At 49.5% G+C, this 17,586-nt stretch overlaps 1 protein-coding gene across 1 annotated transcript in view; it reads left to right on the forward strand.

Annotated features, from left to right (window-relative positions):
* The first annotated feature begins 2,750 nt into the window (after positions 1-2,750).
* The window catches only part of THNSL1 (threonine synthase like 1), a 61,221-nt gene continuing 46,385 nt past the window's right edge, over positions 2,751-17,586 (forward strand). The window contains exon 1 of the mRNA XM_063921633.1: positions 2,751-2,863. The gene's annotated coding sequence lies outside the window, so the exon portion shown is untranslated. The remainder of the gene's footprint in view (positions 2,864-17,586) is intronic.

Here is a 17,586-nt window from a genome sequence, read left to right on the forward strand (position 1 = left end):
AAGAGCACTCAGCCTCAGACATTTCGACACACACGTACCGACACCCACAATCACACTGGGCTATAGGGGACAGACCCACAGCAAAGCCTGTAGAAAGACACAGAGGGAGTTTGCCAGCTCACAACCCAGAGCCCAACCCGGTACTGAAACTTTACATACAATGCCTCAGACCTGCTAGCGCTTTTATATATAGATAATAGCACCAAATCTACTGTTGCCCCCCCCGGTTTTGCACCATGTTACTTGTACAGCAGTGTGGAGGACAGGGCCAGCGTCTCTGCAGCTTCTGTGAAGAGAAAATAGCGCTGGTCAGAGCTGTGGGGACTAAGCCACGCCCCTCACCCGCGCGCTTCAGTCCCGCTCAATTTAAGAATGTTATACTGGCGGGGGTCTATATTGAGTGCCTAGGCACTTTACATATACTTTGCCAGTCCTTTCAGGTCCCCATGCTGCCCAGGGCGCCCCCCCTGAGCCCTGCACCCTGTCAGTGCCACTGTGTGATTGGGAGCATGGTGCGCAGCGCGACCGCTGCGCGGTACCTCAGGACCTGAAGTCTTCTGCTGTCACTGAAGTCTTCGTTTCTTCTTTTACTCACCCAGCTTCTTTCTTCTGTCTCTGCAAGGGGAGGTGACGGCGCGGCTCCGGGAACGAGCAGCTAGGTGTACCAAGTGATCGAACCCTCTGGAGCTAATGGTGTCCAGTAGCCTAAGAAGCAGAGCCTTGAAACTCACAGAAGTAGGTCTGCTTCTCTCCCCTCAGTCCCTCGAAGCAGGGAGCCTGTTGCCAGCAGGTCTCCCTGAAAATAAAAAACCTAACATAAAGTCTTTTCCAGAGAAACTCAGTAGAGCTCCCCTGTGTGTGACCAGTCTCCCTGTGCACAGAATCTAACTGGAGTCTGGAGGAGGGGCATAGAGGGAGGAGACAGTTCACACCCCTTTTAAAGTCTTAAAGTGCCCATGTCTCCTGCGGATCCCGTCTATACCCCATGGTTATTGAAGCATCCCCAGCATCCTCTAGGACGTATGAGAAAGGGGGCTGAGCACGGGCCGCAGCCGGGTAGCACCCGTGTCAGGCTCCCGGCTGTGACCCGTGCTCATAGATGGAAAAGGGGTATTACTAAGCCTTGGAAGGAGATAAAGTGGACAGAGATAAAGTACCAGCCAATCAGCTCCTAACTATAATGTTTCAAACACAGCCTGTGACATGGCAGTTAGAAGCTGATTGGCTGGCACTTTATCTCTGTCCACTTTATCTCCATCCAAGGCTTAGTAAATAGACTCCTAGATTACTGTAATCTCCTCCTGACTGGCATCCCTGGCAAATGCCTTTCTCCATCCAAATCTGTCCTCAATGCTGCAGCCCGGCTCATCTTCCTCACCAAATGCACTACATCCACCTCCCTTCTTCTACAAGCCCTTCACTAGGCTGACCATATTATCCCTTTAACCTGGGACACTCATGAATTACACAGGTTCTGTGGCTGCTTAAAACCAGGAGAAATGCAGGCTTGTAGTTGGCCAGCCACAGAACCTGTGTAATTCATGAGTGTCCCAGGTTAAAGGGATAATATGGTCAGCCTACCTTCACTGGCTTCCCTTCCCTTTCAGCATCCAATTCAAACTTCTCACACTCACTTACAAAGCCCTCACCCACTCCTCTCCATTTACATCTCTGACCTTATTTCCCTTTACACCCCCACCCATCCTCTTCGCTCCGCTAATACACGCCACCTCTCCTGCCTACTGATTACTTCCTCCTACTCCTACTTTCAAGATTTCTCACGTGCTGCTCCCTTTCTCTGAAATTCTCTATCTCTCCCCCTCCAAGTCTCCACCTCTCTACAAAACTTCAAACGGGCTTTGAAGACCCACTTCTTCACCAAACCCAGCGAAAATCTCATCCTAACCCTCTGTTCCTCACTCACTGTCTACCCATACTTGCCTAACTGACCCTCTCCATGAGGGAGAAAATGCTCTGTTCCTGGACTTTCCTGGTAATGTATGATTGCCATCACCTGTGGTGAGCTAGTTAATTAATAAGAAAGGTGTTTCACCATAGGTGATGGCAATCATACATTACCAGGAAAGTCCAGGAACAGAGCATTTTCTCCCTCATGGAGAGGGTCAGGTAGGCAAGTATGTGTCTACCCCATCTGTTCCACCCCTGTTCTGTCAGCCCATCCCCTTTAGAATGTAAGCTCTCACGAACAGGGCCCTCAACCCTCTTGTGCTTATTCTTCTCTTACTTAAACGGCACCATGTCAGTGTCGTCTGCTGCTGTAGCTATGTTTATTTATCCTGTACTTGTCCTATATTGCCTTCAACTGCAAGTCACTATTTTCTTGTTTTATTTTGTTTATGTACTCTGAAATTGGGCACTGCGGATCCCTTTTGGTGCAGTATAAATAAAGGTGCATACTCATGCGCAATTCAGATCTGATCGCAAGCTGTGAGAAAACGCAGCCTAGCGATCTGGTCTGAATCGGCCCTGGTATGCGGTTAAGATCCTGGTTGTTGGAATCCCGGCAGTCGAAATACCACGTAAGTAAACAAGTTCATCTCACACTGCTGACATACAGAGCTGCTGGCTGGTTTTTCATTTTTGTTTCAAACCAGTGTGAAAACCACTCTGAAATAATTCAGGTGAGATGTCCCTGTCTGTCAGTGCAACTGAAAGTGTGTCTCACAAGACTACAGAGGAGTTAAAGCATCGCCCTTTTAATACATTTCCCTTTTAACTAGGGGAAGTGATGCAGAAGCTGAAAGGGGAGGTTTCTGTAGCAGTGAGGGAGGGAGGCAGTTTGCGTGCTGCTGCTGTCATGATTGCACTCACTGCTTGTGTGCAGCCACCCTCAAGTGTGCAGGTAAGGTATATAATGTAGCTACAGACCTGTAGTCACCTATATTTATTGTAAGTAAACATGATGGAATAATCCATTGTCTGAGCTGTACCTGCACACGTTACCAGCACTGAGAGGAAAGTGCTGCTTTGTGCCAGTAGTGTTAGGGGAGTGATTGCTGGACACTTGGTGCAGCACTTATCATTTTTAGGGAGTGCTGTATGTTTTTCTTCTCCCCCTACCTACACTTACCACCATGTATATTCTCTGCAGAAAATGCCCATGGTACAGTTTTTAAAGCACCAGCCTTGCTTTAACACCAGGTGCAAACTGTTGCTGGAAAGACATCTCACACCTGTCACGCACCACACCTGTCCTTTCCACTGTTGCCAATGATAAAGACTGTGATAGCAGACATCATAGCAGCTGTCACCCACACATAATAGCGGCTGGTTGCCATGGCTACGTCACTTTTTTTTGTGTGCTGTTTACCTGTGCACTAGTTTTGATACACCCCCTCATTCTGCCACTCTTTGTGGTCTATACTGTAGTTAGTACCATGCAGGGACTACTCAGGTGGGAAATGTACAACCTCGCAGCTAACGCTTCAGATGCTCCACACCCTGCCGTATACACAGAGATACAGATGCTCGATTTCGACAGCTGCATGTGGCGATACCCTATCTCCACAGCAGGGACAGAGCTGTCCCTGGCTGTGGTGGGTGCCGGCTCCGGACTGCGCAGGGGATATAGCGAGATCCTGCGCATGTGCAGTGGAGCCGTACGGATAGGGGCACACAGCTCATCAGCACTAAGCTGTGTGCTTAGGGGGGCATCGCCGGAGGGGGGAGCCCGGCAGACAAGATGTTTATACATCTTGTCGCTGTCCCGATCCGTGCAGCTATAATACATTTACCCCTTAGAGATAAAGTGAACAGAGATAAAGTACCAGCTAATCGGCTCCGACTGGTTTTGAAAAAGGGAAGTTAGGAGCTGATTGGCTGGTACTTTATCTCTCTCCAAGGCTTAGGGCCTAATTCAGACCTGATCGCTGCTGTGCGTTTTTTGCACAACAGCCGATTAGGTCTGAACTGCGCATGTACCGGAGCATGCCAGACACTCGACGGCTGTCTCAGCCGTGCAGTCTCATCTGCCTGATTGACAGGCAGAGGTTGGAGGGGGTGGGCCGTCGTCGTTTAGGGGGCACGGACCAGGGAATGCAAATGTGCCCGGACCGTTGGGAGGGGCGGGCCATGGCGGCTGCGTGAAGTCACACGCAGCCGCTGCGACCCTCACAGCGACGAGTAGCCCCTGCCAGGGAGCTTCTCCTACAGTACAAAAGCATTGCTGCTGTGTGATGCTTTTGTACTTGTGCGGGGGGGTCGGCCTGACATGCGGGGCGGGCTAGCCCTGTGCTGGGCGTCCCCCCGCATGTCTGTGTGACTGATCGTAGATGTGCTAAATAGCACATCTTCGATCAGGTCTGATTTAGTCCTTTAATACATAGACGCCTTGGTCATTAAATGAATCAGTCGATAAGTGTATCTGTATATATGATGTGCTGCTGAGATGCTGTGCCGCATACTGTACTGACGACACATTGCTGAAATGCTGCGCTATTGTTTCCAGCTGGTCGAAAGTCAGAGCGATCAGTAAGCAGGTAGGTCGGTAAGTGAGGACCATCTGTATATATAACGTATCAAACCTTCTAAAGCGTGGAGAAGTGTTCCAAACAGTATCTACAGTAGCTTGCATTCTATAAACGAGGCATTCTCAACCTCGGTCCTCAAGGCACACTAACAGTGCAGGTTTTAGTGATAGCACGCTTCAGCGGGTGTGGTATGTTAGGTAGATTAGACTTAGGTCGACCACTATTGGTCGACAGTAAGTAGGTTGACATGGTTTCTAGGTTGACATGCACTAGGTCGACATGAGAAAAGGTCGATGAGTTTTGTTTTTACCTTTTTTTTGGTGTCGTTTTCTCCATACAGTGACCGGGAACCCCAATTAGTGCACCGTGTTTGTTCGCCATGCCTCAGTTTACCGTTCCCAATTGTAGTCCACGTGGATCGTAAAGTATGAAAAACGTAAAAAAATGATTTAAAAAAAACTCATGTCGACCTAGAGTCCCTGTCGACCTAAAGACCGTATCCCGCTTCAGCACAGATGGTTAAATCAAAATAAGTGAGGTTCTTATTAAGTCACCTGTGCTCAAGCATGGATATCACTAAAACCAGGACTGTTAGTGTGCCTTGAGGTTGGTGCCATGCAGTAAGCAGGCATATCAACAGGGGCGCTGCTCCTGCAGTCCTAAGAAAAGCAAATTTCAGAAGAAAGAATATCTGAAGTCTTCTGGGCTGCAGCAGTGTTAGATGTCCGTCAGATATCCCCTGCTGCAGCTCCATCACTCCCCCAGCGGCGCCGTATACTCCCGGCGCCCTGGTTGCCAGGTCACTGCAGCGGAGGCTCCGGTGTTCTTCATAAGTTAGTCACACATTCGCCGCTGTCTCCCGGATCACGTGGCCGCATTAGAAGGGGAGGTAAGGGGTCTCTTTGTAATCGCGATCCAGCGCGGCCCTGGGAGGCGGGCCCCGCGCGCGCTGGCGTGGACACTGTAAAGGGCAGCCGCTCCACTAGCTTCCAGGACACAGGGCACAGGTATGGTTTTTGTCTCTTGTGAAAAACCTTTTCATTACAGCCCACAGCGCCCGGTGGGGAAGCCAGCAGGGGAATAAGGCCTGACCTGTAGCCCCTCCCCCAGCCCCAGTGCGCCATTTGGGTAAATGTTCCCGCTCTGGAGCTGCATGTATATCTCCCTCACTGCCTGTCAGCCGCCATTACACGAAGCTGCGCTGTTCCTGGGACTGCTGGGGCAAATCCTTCTCTGTAAAGCTGCCTGCTTGTCAGCGCTGTGCATTTTATAGGACACATAAGTATTCTACCTGTCAGTGGACAGTGTTAGTTAAGAAAGAGTGCATACAGTCAGGATTGTGTGGTACAAACACCCAGTGATATACATCCAGTACTTACTGTGTTTTGTTATATCTACTATTTGTATATATATATATCTATATAGCTATACTGAGTATCACTTTGTATTGCTAGTCCAGTGCAGTCTTATTGTTTGGAATAACTTCTGCATTGTACATTTGTGACTATATGTGTGTGTGCATGTAGCTGCTGCGTGGCTCCCATCTCGTGTATTTCACTCAGCTTGCTGCTCCTATATCCTGTAACCTGAGGGGGCTAAGTGCGTCAGGTTTATTAACTGGTATAGGTATTTCACAAGATATACTTATTGTGTATTTTTCTTTGTGATTTATAGTCATCATGTATCTCTTGGATTCCCGGTTTGTGTTGACACACTGCACTGGGAGTTCTTGCTAGGTATATCGCTGCTACTATTGTTCTAGGTTGCCTGATATTGAGCTTATCGCTATGTCCGCTACACAGGGCAACGGATCTGGGGCTTCTCCCACATTGCGTGGTGGTGATGCTGCAGACTCTTTTGGGGACAACATGGCAGCAGAGTTCAGGTTCAGGGGGTTCCTTACCTCCCAGAGGGTCTGTAGCACCGGGGACCACTAATGACCCACCTTGGGCTACCTTCTCCACGTTATTAAATACGCTGGTAACAAAACGTACGACCCCTGTGGGGCCTCCTATGCCAGTGCAGCAGTTTATGGTCCCTGCAGTCAATCCGCCATGGGCAGATCAAATCTCATCTCAGTTACAGCACTTGAACCGATCACTGACTAAAAATAAGTCTCACTCCCGCCCGCCTAGAACTAAGAAGTCTTCTAAACGGGCCGCTACGTCCTCACAATCTACCGCTGTTCCGGACACATCCTCTGAGGAGGATGGCGCATATACTGACCCCACAGACCCTGACTCAGATGCTTCTGACGGGGAAGGGAAGTCACTGGTGGATGTCCCTGATTTAATTGAGGCTATCAGGCTCATTCTTCAGGTCTCTGATGATCCTGAGCCTGAGACTGTCTCTAAAAATCCGGACAGATTTAAATGTAAGAAGGTGGTTAAACAAGTCTTACCTCATTCTCAACACCTGGCTGACATACGTCAGGAATCCTGGGAAAATCCAGGAACAAAATTCACACCGCATAAGAGACTGTTGGTTCGCTATCCTCTCTCTGCGGAGCTATGTAAGAATTGTGAAACTCCTCCGCCTGTAGATTCTCATGTTGCACACATGGTAGTTTCCTCAGCTCTGCCAGTGACTGCCGTCACCTCTCTGAAGGAACCGATGGATAGACGTGTGGAGGGTTGTTTGAAAGTGATTTACACCCTAACGAGGGCTGTGTATAGACCAACCATTGCAGCGACATGGGCTGCTGAAGCTGTTGAAGCATGGGCTCAGGAGCTGGAGGTGGAGCTACCTTCCAACGTTTCTGAACATGCCAGACAATGGGCCCTCATTCCGAGTTGTTCGCTCGCAAGTTGCTTTTAGCAGCTTTGCACACGCTAAGCCGCCGCCTACTGGGAGTGAATCTTAGCTTATCAAAATTGCGAACGATAGATTAGCAAAATTGCGAATAGACACTTCTTAGCAGTTTGAGTAGCTCCACACTTACTCGGCAACTGCGATCAGTTCAGTCAGTTTCGTTAATGGTTTGACGTCACAAACACTCCCAGCGTTCGGCCAGACACTCCCGCGTTTTTCCCAGAAACGATAGCGTTTTTTCGCACACACCCATAAAACGGCCAGTTTCCGCCCAGAAACACCCACTTCCTGTCAATCACATTACGATCACCAGAACGAAGAAAAAACCTCGTAATGCCGTGAGTAAAATACCTAACTGCATAGCAAATTTACTTGGCGCAGTCGCACTGCGGACATTGCGCATGCGCATTAGCGACTAATCGCTCCGTTGCGAGAAAAATATAACGAGCAAACAACTCGGAATGACCCCCAATGTCTCTCATATATTGCCACAGCTTTTCTTTACCTTAAGGAAGCGGCTTCCGATGCCGGGGTGCTGGTGGCAAAGGCTGTCACTATGTCCATCTTGGCTCGACGTATCCTTTTGGTTGAGATCCTGGTCTGTGGATATGAATTCTAAGAAAACCCTGGAGGTGCTTCCTTTTAAGGGAGACATTCTTTTTATTAAAGACCTCAATAAGATTGTGGCTGACCTGGCTTCTGCTAAAACAGCTTGCCTACCAAGTACGACTCCTTTCGCACAGAAGGCTAAAAGTACTTTCTCTAAGCCCTTTCGTCCTCCAGGTAAAGCAAGAGGTCAGGCGTACCCGAAACAAGGTCGTACTTCCAAACCTGCCAAGCCCAGACCAAAGCGGGCCTGGGCTGCCTGTCAGCCTGCTTCCAAAACTGACAAGCCTGCCGCATGATGGGGCGGGCCTCTCCCTGGGTGATCACAGGGAGGGGGGCCGGCTTCTAGGTTTTGCCCGGGAATGGTTGAAGACCACTTCCGATGCCTGGGTAAGGGAAGTCGTCACTCGAGGTTATGCCGTATCCTTCAAGAAACATCCCTCTCATCGATTTTACCTGACAGATGTCCCTTTGGACCCGGTGAAGGCAAACACTCTTTATTCGGTGGTACAATCCCTCCTGACCACAGGAGTGGTAGTACAGGTGCCCCTGGCTCAGAGAGGCAAGGTTTCTAGTCCCGAAACCGAACGAGTCCTCGCGGCCCATTCTCAATCTCAAGTCCTTGAACAAGTATGTGAGGGTCTCCAAGTTTCGTATGGAAACTCTACGCTCTGTTGTTCTGGCCTTGGAACCTGAGGACTATATGGTCTCCCTGGACATACCGGATGCCTACCTGCATATTCCTATTGCAATGTTACATCAGCAGTACTTGTGGTTTGGGGTGGGCAACCTTCATTACCTTTGACAACGGCTCCACGAGTTTTCACCAAAGTAATGGCAGTAATGACAGCTGTACTCCACCGTCAAGGGGTCAGGATCCTGCCGCACCTGGACAATTTGTTGACCCTAGCAAATTCCCCAGAAATTCTCCTGCGTCGTCTAGATCTGACTGTCCAGTTCATGAAAGCCCACGGGTGGCTAGTCAACTGGAAGAAATCTTCCCTGGTTCCTGCTCGGATCATGGTGCACATTGGGAGCGTTATTGGACACTCACAACCAGCAGTTATTCTTGTCTCAGGAGAAAGTCCTGAAGCTTAAGGACAGGATTCGATGCTTCCTGTCTCGTCCGCAAGTGTCGATACATTCGGCAATGCCTGTGCTAGGTCTCATGGTGTCAGCTTTCGACATGGTGGAGTATGCTCCATTCCATTCTCGCCCTCTGCAGAAGTTAATTCTTGCCAAGTGGGACGGCCTGCCTCTCCGGATCAGATCTCAAATGATCTTGTCTCCGGAGGTCCGTCTGTCACTGAGCTGGTGGCTTCAGGACCATTGATTGAGCAGGGGTCGTCCCTTCTGGATATCCAACTGGGTCCTGCTGACGACGGATGCCAGTCTGAGAGGTTGGGGCGCGGTGTTGGAACAACACTCCCTTCAGGGTTGGTGGACCGAGGAGGAGTCTCTACTCCCGATAAACATTCTGGAACTGTGGGCGGTGTTCAATGCACTAAACCTGGACCAGCATTTGATACAGACCAGACCTATTCAGGTACAATCGGACAACGCCACCACGGTGGCGTACATCAATCATCAAGGCGGCACTCGAAGCTGCATGGCAATGAGGGAAGTATCACGGATTCTTCAGTGGGCAGAACGCCATCTGCCGGCCATATCCGCAGTGTTCATTCTGGGGGTCCTAAACTGGGAAGCGGACTTTCTCAGTCGTCAGGACGTACACGCCGGAGAGTGGAGCCTCTATCCAGAGATGTTTCAACAAGTGGGGCCAGATGTGGACCTGATGGCGTCTTGACACAATCACAAGGTTCCGGTCTTCGGAGCAAGGACAAGGGATCCTCAAGCAGCGTTCGTGGACGCTCTGGCAATTCCATGGAACTTTCGGCTGCCGTATGTGTTCCCTCCAGTGTCACTCCTGCCCAGAGTAATAAGGAAGTTCAAGCAAGAAGGAGGAATCCTACTTCTGATCGCTCCAGTGTGGCCCAGACGGCACTGGTTCTCTGATCTACAGGGCCTCTCGCTAGATCGTCCCCTTCTACTTCCACAATAACCAGACCTCCTCGTTCAGGGCCCTTGTGTTTACCAGGACTTGGCCCGCGTGGCTTTTGAAGCTTCCGTCTTGAGGGCCAAGGGTTTTTCTGAGGCGGTCATTCAAACTATGTTGAAGGCCCGTAAGCCGGCTTCTGCTCGGATTTACCATGGGGTCTGAAATTCTTACTTTACTTGGTGCGCGTCTCATAATCATGACGTTGTCAAGTTTAGTACGGTCAAACTGTTGGCCTTCCTACAACAGGGCCTGGACTTAGGCCTTCGTCTGGCCTCCCTCAAGGTTCACATATCTGCCTTGTCGGTTTGGTTTAGAGAAAGATTGCTACCCTACCGGATGTTCATACTTTCACTCAGGGTGTGTTGCGGATTCAGCCTCCTTATGTACCGCCTGTGGCCCCTTGGGATCTGTCGGTGGTTCTGGAGGCCTTGCAAGAGTCTGCAGACCTTAAGTGGCTTTCCCTTAAGGTTTTGTTTTTGATGGCTATCGCGTCAGCTACAAGGGTCTCGGACTTGGGTGCCTTGTATTGTCTTGTAAGTCCCCCTATCTGATTTTTCACCATGACCGGCCGGTTCTTAGAACGCGTCCGGGTTATCTACCCAAGGTGGTGTCTTCCTTCCACCTTAATCAGGAGATTGTGGTTCCGGCCTTTAGTTCTCCTGAGTTGTCTTCCAAAGAGCGGTCTTTGGATGTGGTACGGGCTCTCCGTATCTATGGGGATAATTCTGAGTTGATCGCAGCAGCAAGTTTGTTAGCAATTGGGCAAAACCATGGCCCTCATTCCGAGTTGTTCGCTCGGTAAAAATCTTCGCATCGCAGCGATTTTCCGCTTAATGCGCATGCGCAATGTCCGCACTGCGACTGCGCCAAGTAAAATTGCTATGTAGTTAGGATTTTTACTCACGGCTTTTTCTTCGCTCAGGCGATCGTAATGTGATTGACAGGAAATGGGTGTTACTGGGCGGAAACTGGCCGTTTTATGGGCGTGTGGGAAAAAACGCTACCGTTTCCGGAAAAAACGCAGGAGTGGCCGGAGAAACGGAGGAGTGTCTGGGCGAACGCTGGGTGTGTTTATGACGTCAAACCAGGAACGACAAGCAGTGAACTGATCGCAGATGCCGAGTAAGTCTGAAGCTACTCTGAAACTGCTAAGTAGTTTGTAATCGCAATATTGCGAATACATCGTTCGCAATTTTAAGAAGCTAAGATTCACTCCCAGTAGGCGGCGGCTTAGCGTGTGTAACTCTGCTAAAATCGCCTTGCGAGCGAACAACTCGGAATGAGGGCCCATGTGCACTGCAGGGGAGGCAGATGTAACATGTTCAGAGAAAGAGTTAGATTTGGGTGTGGTGTGTTCAATCTGCAATCTAAATTGCAGTGTAAAAATAAAGCAGCCCGTATTTACCCTGCACAGAAACAAAATAACCCACCCAAATCTAACTCTTTCTGCACATGTTATATCTGCTTCCCCTGCAGTGCACATGGGCCCTCATTCCGAGTTGTTCGCTCGGTATTTTTCATCGCATCGCAGTGAAAATCCGCTTAGTACGCATGCGCAATGTTCGCACTGCGACTGCGCCAAGTAACTTTACTATGAAGAAAGTATTTTTACTCACGGCTTTTTCTTCGCTCCGGCGATCGTAATGTGATTGACAGGAAATGGGTGTTACTGGGCGGAAACACGGCGTTTCAGGGGCGTGTGGCTGAAAACGCTACCGTTTCCGGAAAAAACGCAGGAGTGGCCGGAGAAACGGTGGGAGTGCCTGGGCGAACGCTGGGTGTGTTTGTGACGTCAACCAGGAACGACAAGCACTGAAATGATCGCACAGGCAGAGTAAGTCTGGAGCTACTCTGAAACTGCTAAGTAGTTAGTAATCGCATTATTGCGAATACATCGGTCGCAATTTTAAGAAGCTAAGATTCACTCCCAGTAGGCGGCGGCTTAGCGTGTGTAACTCTGCTAAATTCGCCTTGCGAGCGAACAACTCGGAATGAGGGCCCATGTGCACTGCAGGGGAGGCAGATGTAACATGTTCAGAGAAAGAGTTAGATTTGGGTGTGGTGTGTTCAATCTGCAATCTAAATTGCAGTGTAAAAATAAAGCAGCCCGTATTTACCCTGCACAGAAACAAAATAACCCACCCAAATCTAACTCTTTCTGCACATGTTATATCTGCTTCCCCTGCAGTGCACATGGTTTTGCCCAACTGCTAACAAAATTCCTGCTGCGATCAACTTGGAATTACCCCCTATGTGAAGAGAACTGCCTCCATTAGGAAGTCTGATTCTCTCACTTTGTGCTGTTTGGATTTCACAAACGTGGCTGGCCTGCTAACAAGCAGACCTTAGCCAGATGGATTAGAATGGTGATTGCACATGCTTATGTATAGGCTGGTCTGCCAGCTCCTGTTACCATCAAAGCCCATTCTACTCGGTCTGTTGGACCTTCTTGGGCGGCCCGCCGTGGTGCGACCCTTGAACAATTGTGCAAGGCGGCTTCGTGGTCCTCAGTGAACACGTTCATAAGGGTCTGTGCCTTCGATACTTCCGCCTCCCAGGATGCTTCCTTTGGACACCGGGTTCTTGTGTCTGCTACAGTGCGTCCCCTCCCATAAGGAACTGCTTTAGGACATCCCCGATGTTATTCCTTGTGGAGCCCAGTGTACCCCGCAGCAGAAAACGAGATTTATGGTAAGAACTTACCGTTGTTAAATCTTTCTGCGAGGTGCACTTTGCTTCTTTGGGTTGGTATGGCATTAGCCGATGACACCCTCTCCTGTGGTGAGTGTGTGGTGTGTGTGGCTTCTACCGATTGTTGTCTCTGTTACCTGCTACTGCATTAGGCTGGTTAACGAAAACTAAGCTCCTGTGCACGGAGGCGGGGTTATAGAGGAGGCGGCGCTATGCATCTTGGGAACAGTCAAAGCTTTGAGCCTGTTGGTGCCTCGGATCAAGATCCTACTCTACACCCAGATGTTATTCCTTGTGGAGCCCAGTGTACCTCGCAGAAAGAGATTTAACAACGGTAAGTTTTTACCATAAATCTTATTTTATATTTAAGTAGGTGATCCACACTCACTCCAAGCTGTTATTATTACAGTACAGCCCTGCACCCCCCACACTCCCTTCAAGGTGATGAGGATGGATCGGGTAACGGTGTTGGTGCGGCACTAGGGCAGTATGCAGGCGGGGTCAGTTGGTGCCCTGGACCGTTACCATGGGCAGGGTGGGAGGGGGCACCTGCGTCACCGGCCAGGCCCCGTGACGTGTGTCGCCAGCAGCAGCACGGTGTATGTGTGTACTGTGCACTGTGCAGCTCTGTGTGTGAGGTGGCCGCATGACGTGACACAGGGGATGGAGGGGATTGGCTGGTTCCTGGCAGCAGGGATGGTGGCGGCGGCAGCTCCCGGGTGACTTTCCCTCAGCACAGCTTCAGTCTCAGCATCCTCCTCCTTCGTCCTGTGTGTGATAACCGCAGCCAGGTCCTAGCTGCATTCTGCCCCTCGCCTACTGGCACATGGAGGAATGAGATTGTGCCCCACCATGATGGAAGGTAGGGTGTCCTCCCCCCTGCTCCATGCACACCCCATTCCCTTCATTCATCCCCCCATCCGCGTCTCCCCTACACCTGCCACTCCCCCAACCACAGCACCTACTAGTTGATTCATCCTGCCCTGCGTGCGCTGTTCACGCCATCGGAAGGGGCAACAGCCCCTTAACCATTGCACGCCTTTTGTCCGTGCAATTTTTAACCACTCACAAAATTGACTGGAGGTAATACTCCATATAACAAAAATATTGCACGCCCCAAGGGCGTGCAAGGGTTAAGGGGGCATAGCCCCTTGCGACGGTGTGAAGAGCGCCCGTAGGGTGCGATGAATCACCTAGTAAATTGATAATTATTCAGTTGCTTTACAGGAGACCGCCGGTCAGCTTACCGACGCCGGGATCGCGGCAGCATACAGACGCCGGGATCCTGGCGGGAAGGGGCGAGTGCAGCAAGCCCCTTGCGGGCTCGGTGGCGACCTGCGGTCGCCACGGGTTCTATTCCCACTCTATGGGTGTCGTGGACCCCCACAAGTGGACATAGTCCCTGTTGGTCGGCATGCCGACCATCGGGATAGCGAGCTGTCGGGATGGTGGAGGAGGTCATGTGACTGTCGGTCGGCTGACCGGCGGTCACATGAATACCACCCAATCTGGGTATTACTCTTTAACTCTGGTAACTGCCACCACCTAGTAAAAAAAAGGTTACTGCGAGCCTATACTTTAATTGCAGAATTTCGCAACTCTGCATTAATTAGCTATCCAGTTAGTATTTCCCTCATTCATAATTCATAAGTTTACACTTCAGTAGCAAACTAACTGGCTTTGGATCCGTTGGGAGCAATAAGACCATCAACTTACTAAATGGCAATTTAATATACAAAAACAGTGTAATGCTTACAGAATACACTACTGATTAAAGGTTACAAAATAAACATACAAATACAAAAGCAAATGCAAAATAACAGCAATAAAAATACAGAATAATCACCTTACACAAGGTAGCAGTTTGCCTGCGGCTGGCTTGGAAGGATGGAACAGATTTCCCATGTTGATCAGGATTGCATAGACAGAACCATTTCCAAAACATTTCAAGTTTTTCTAAACACTTTCCTTAATTCTAAGTCTCCTTTCACGTGAGCCTTCAGGAAGGAAGTGCCTTCCATGTAAGGCTATCTTTATGTCACGAGCTGCCCCACCTGGTAACAGCCTTGTAAAATCTCTGCTTTTACAGGAAAACACGCAAATGGTACATTTTAGTAGACCCGACCCACAGGGCAATATGCATGATGCGGCATCCTGCCAGTCATCGTAAGCATAACGGCATTTATTAACGTTGTATGCTTGAAGAAAATCGCAAAGGACATCTCTCCCAGTAAGAACTGTACTTTGTGATAGGACTCCCGGGTCCTAAATCCGGGATGGGAGGGATCTGAATGGACCCTCTCAGGGGGAAATGTGAATAACCTTCTTGTTGGTAATGCCATCTGAAGATGCCGTTGCTCATCACAACCAAGCTCTGCAATGTATTGCGTTCTGGAGCTTGGTGCACATGAGAAAACCATCCAAACCTCAGAAAACTGCATTTTCTGAGGTTATATCGCACTTTTAGCTTTGATGCATCCCGTTTATAAACTGGTGACTCTGGGGGTCATTCTGACCCGATCGCACGCTGCAGTTTATCCCTGGTAGCCTTGTGCCGGGCATCCCCCCGTATGTCTATGGTCATGATCGTAGCTCTGCAAAGTTTTGCAGGGCTACGATCAACTCGGAATCACACCCTCTGTGCGATACAGATGCACAACTGCCTGCCTGGGGCAAGGAGTCCTTTTTGAGGTTTAATTAACCAAATTTCTTCTCTGAAGCGTGTTACTTGCATAGTTACATAGTTGTTGAGGTTGAAAAAAGACAATTTGATATATTTTTCTGCTAGATAATTGTCTAAACCAGTTTTGAATTTTATCTATTGAGTCAGCTATTACAACCTTCTCCGGCAGAGAATTCCAAATCTTTATCGCCCTCACAGTGAAGAATCCCTTCCTTCACTGGGTGTTGAACGTCCTTTCCTCTAACCTTACTGGGTGGCCAAGCGTTCTTTATACAGATCTCTTGACAAACCAATAGTCTGATAATTCCCTATATTGCCCCTGAATGTATTTGTACATTTCTCTGACGTCCTAGTGGATGCTGGGTACTCCGTAAGGACCATGGGGTATAGACGGGCTCCGCAGGAGACTGGGCACTCTTAAAAGAAAGATTAGGTACTATATCTGGTGTGCACTGGCTCCTCCCTCTATGCCCCTCCTCCAGACCTCAGTTAGTATCTGTGCCCGGCCAGAGCTGGATGCACCCTAGGGGCTCTCCTGAGCTTCCTAGAAAAGAAAGTATTTGTTAGGTTTTTTATTTTCAGTGAGATCTGCTGGCAACAGACTCACTGCTACGTGGGACTGAGGGGAGAGAAGCGAACCTACCTGCTTGCAGCTAGCTTGGGCTTCTAAGGCTACGGGACACCATTAGCTCCAGAGGGATCGAACACAGGCCCAGTCCTCGGTCGTCCGGTCCCGGAGCCGCGCCGCCGTCCCCCTTGCAGAGCCAGAAGAACGAAGAGAAGTTGAAAATCGGCGGCTGAAGACTCCTGACTTCATTAAGGTAGCGCACAGCACTGCAGCTGTGCGCCATTGCTCCCTTAGCACACCACACACTCCGGTCACTGATGGGTGCAGGGCGCTGGGGGGGCGCCCTGGGCAGCAATTAGATTACCTTACTTGGCGAAAAGCACATAATACAGTCTGATAAACTGTATATGTGCATTAACTCCCGCCATTAAAGTACATAAAAGGACAGAAGCCCGCCGCTGAGGGGGCCGGGCCTTCTTCCTCAGCACACCGGCGCCATTTTCTCTTCACAGCTCAGCTGGAAGGAAGCTCCCCAGGCTCTCCCCTGCAGTATCCTGGTACACAAAGGCTAAAAAAGAGAGGGGGGGCACATAAATTTTGGCGCAAAACTGTGTATATAAGCTGCTATAGGGGAAAAATCACTCAGTATAGTGTACATCCCTGTATTATATAGCGCTGTGGTGTGTGCTGGCATACTCTCTCTCTGTCTCTCCAAAGGGCCTGGTGGGGGAACTGTCTTCAAATAGAGCATCCCGTGTGTGTGTGGTGTGTCGGTACGCGTGTGTCGACATGTCTGAGGTAAAAGGCTCCTCTAAGGAGGTGATAGAGCGGATATGTGTGTGGGAGGGTGTCTCTGTCGACAACACCGACACCTGTTTGGATTTGTGTAAGTGCTGAGGTAAAATTATTGCACAAAAGGTTAGGTAACAGAAAGGAAATCTACCCTGGTCTGTCCCTATGTCACAGAGTCCTTCAGAGTTTCTCTATGTTCACTATCCAAAATAACACCGTATCGACACGGAGTTTAACTCCACTGTCGACTACGATAATGCAAAGTTACAGCCAAGAGGGCTAAAAGATATTCAATATATGATTATTGGAATAAAAGATGATTTGCATATCACTGATGACTCATCTGTCCCTGACACGTGAGTACACATGTTAAGGGGAAGAATGCTGAGGTAAATTTCCCTCCTCTCATGAGGAAAAAGAGCGGGAATCTCCAGACATGAGACGGCAGCTTCCCACAAGAGAATTCTCAGGCTGTATCCTTTCCCCACTAGGGCCAGGATGTGTTGAGAATCTTCCCCTTGGGTGTCCTGTTTGCACTAGCTATTCTCAGGGATCCTGCAGATAGTGTGCACATTCTAGTATACTACCCAGACCGGCGATTGTGTCGGCATGGGTTTATAGCGCTGTGGCAGCGTGGACAGGTACCTTATCAGCAGAGATTGAGACCATAGTATGCATATAAATATTTTAAGATGCTGTCTTAAGTGATAGATATATAATTATAAAGCATGCCCAAAGGGACATGAGTATACTGGGTCCTAGAGACAAAATCTATGTCGATTTCTGCTTGACGTGTCCTGTAGAATATACATTGGACAGATGATGCCGACTTAAGAGGCATATGGAAGGCTGAGGATTGTGTGGAGAAAGGTTCTCGGGCCTGGTC

This window comes from Pseudophryne corroboree, chromosome 5 (genome assembly GCF_028390025.1).
Source record: "Pseudophryne corroboree isolate aPseCor3 chromosome 5, aPseCor3.hap2, whole genome shotgun sequence".
Lineage (NCBI taxonomy): Eukaryota > Metazoa > Chordata > Amphibia > Anura > Myobatrachidae > Pseudophryne > Pseudophryne corroboree.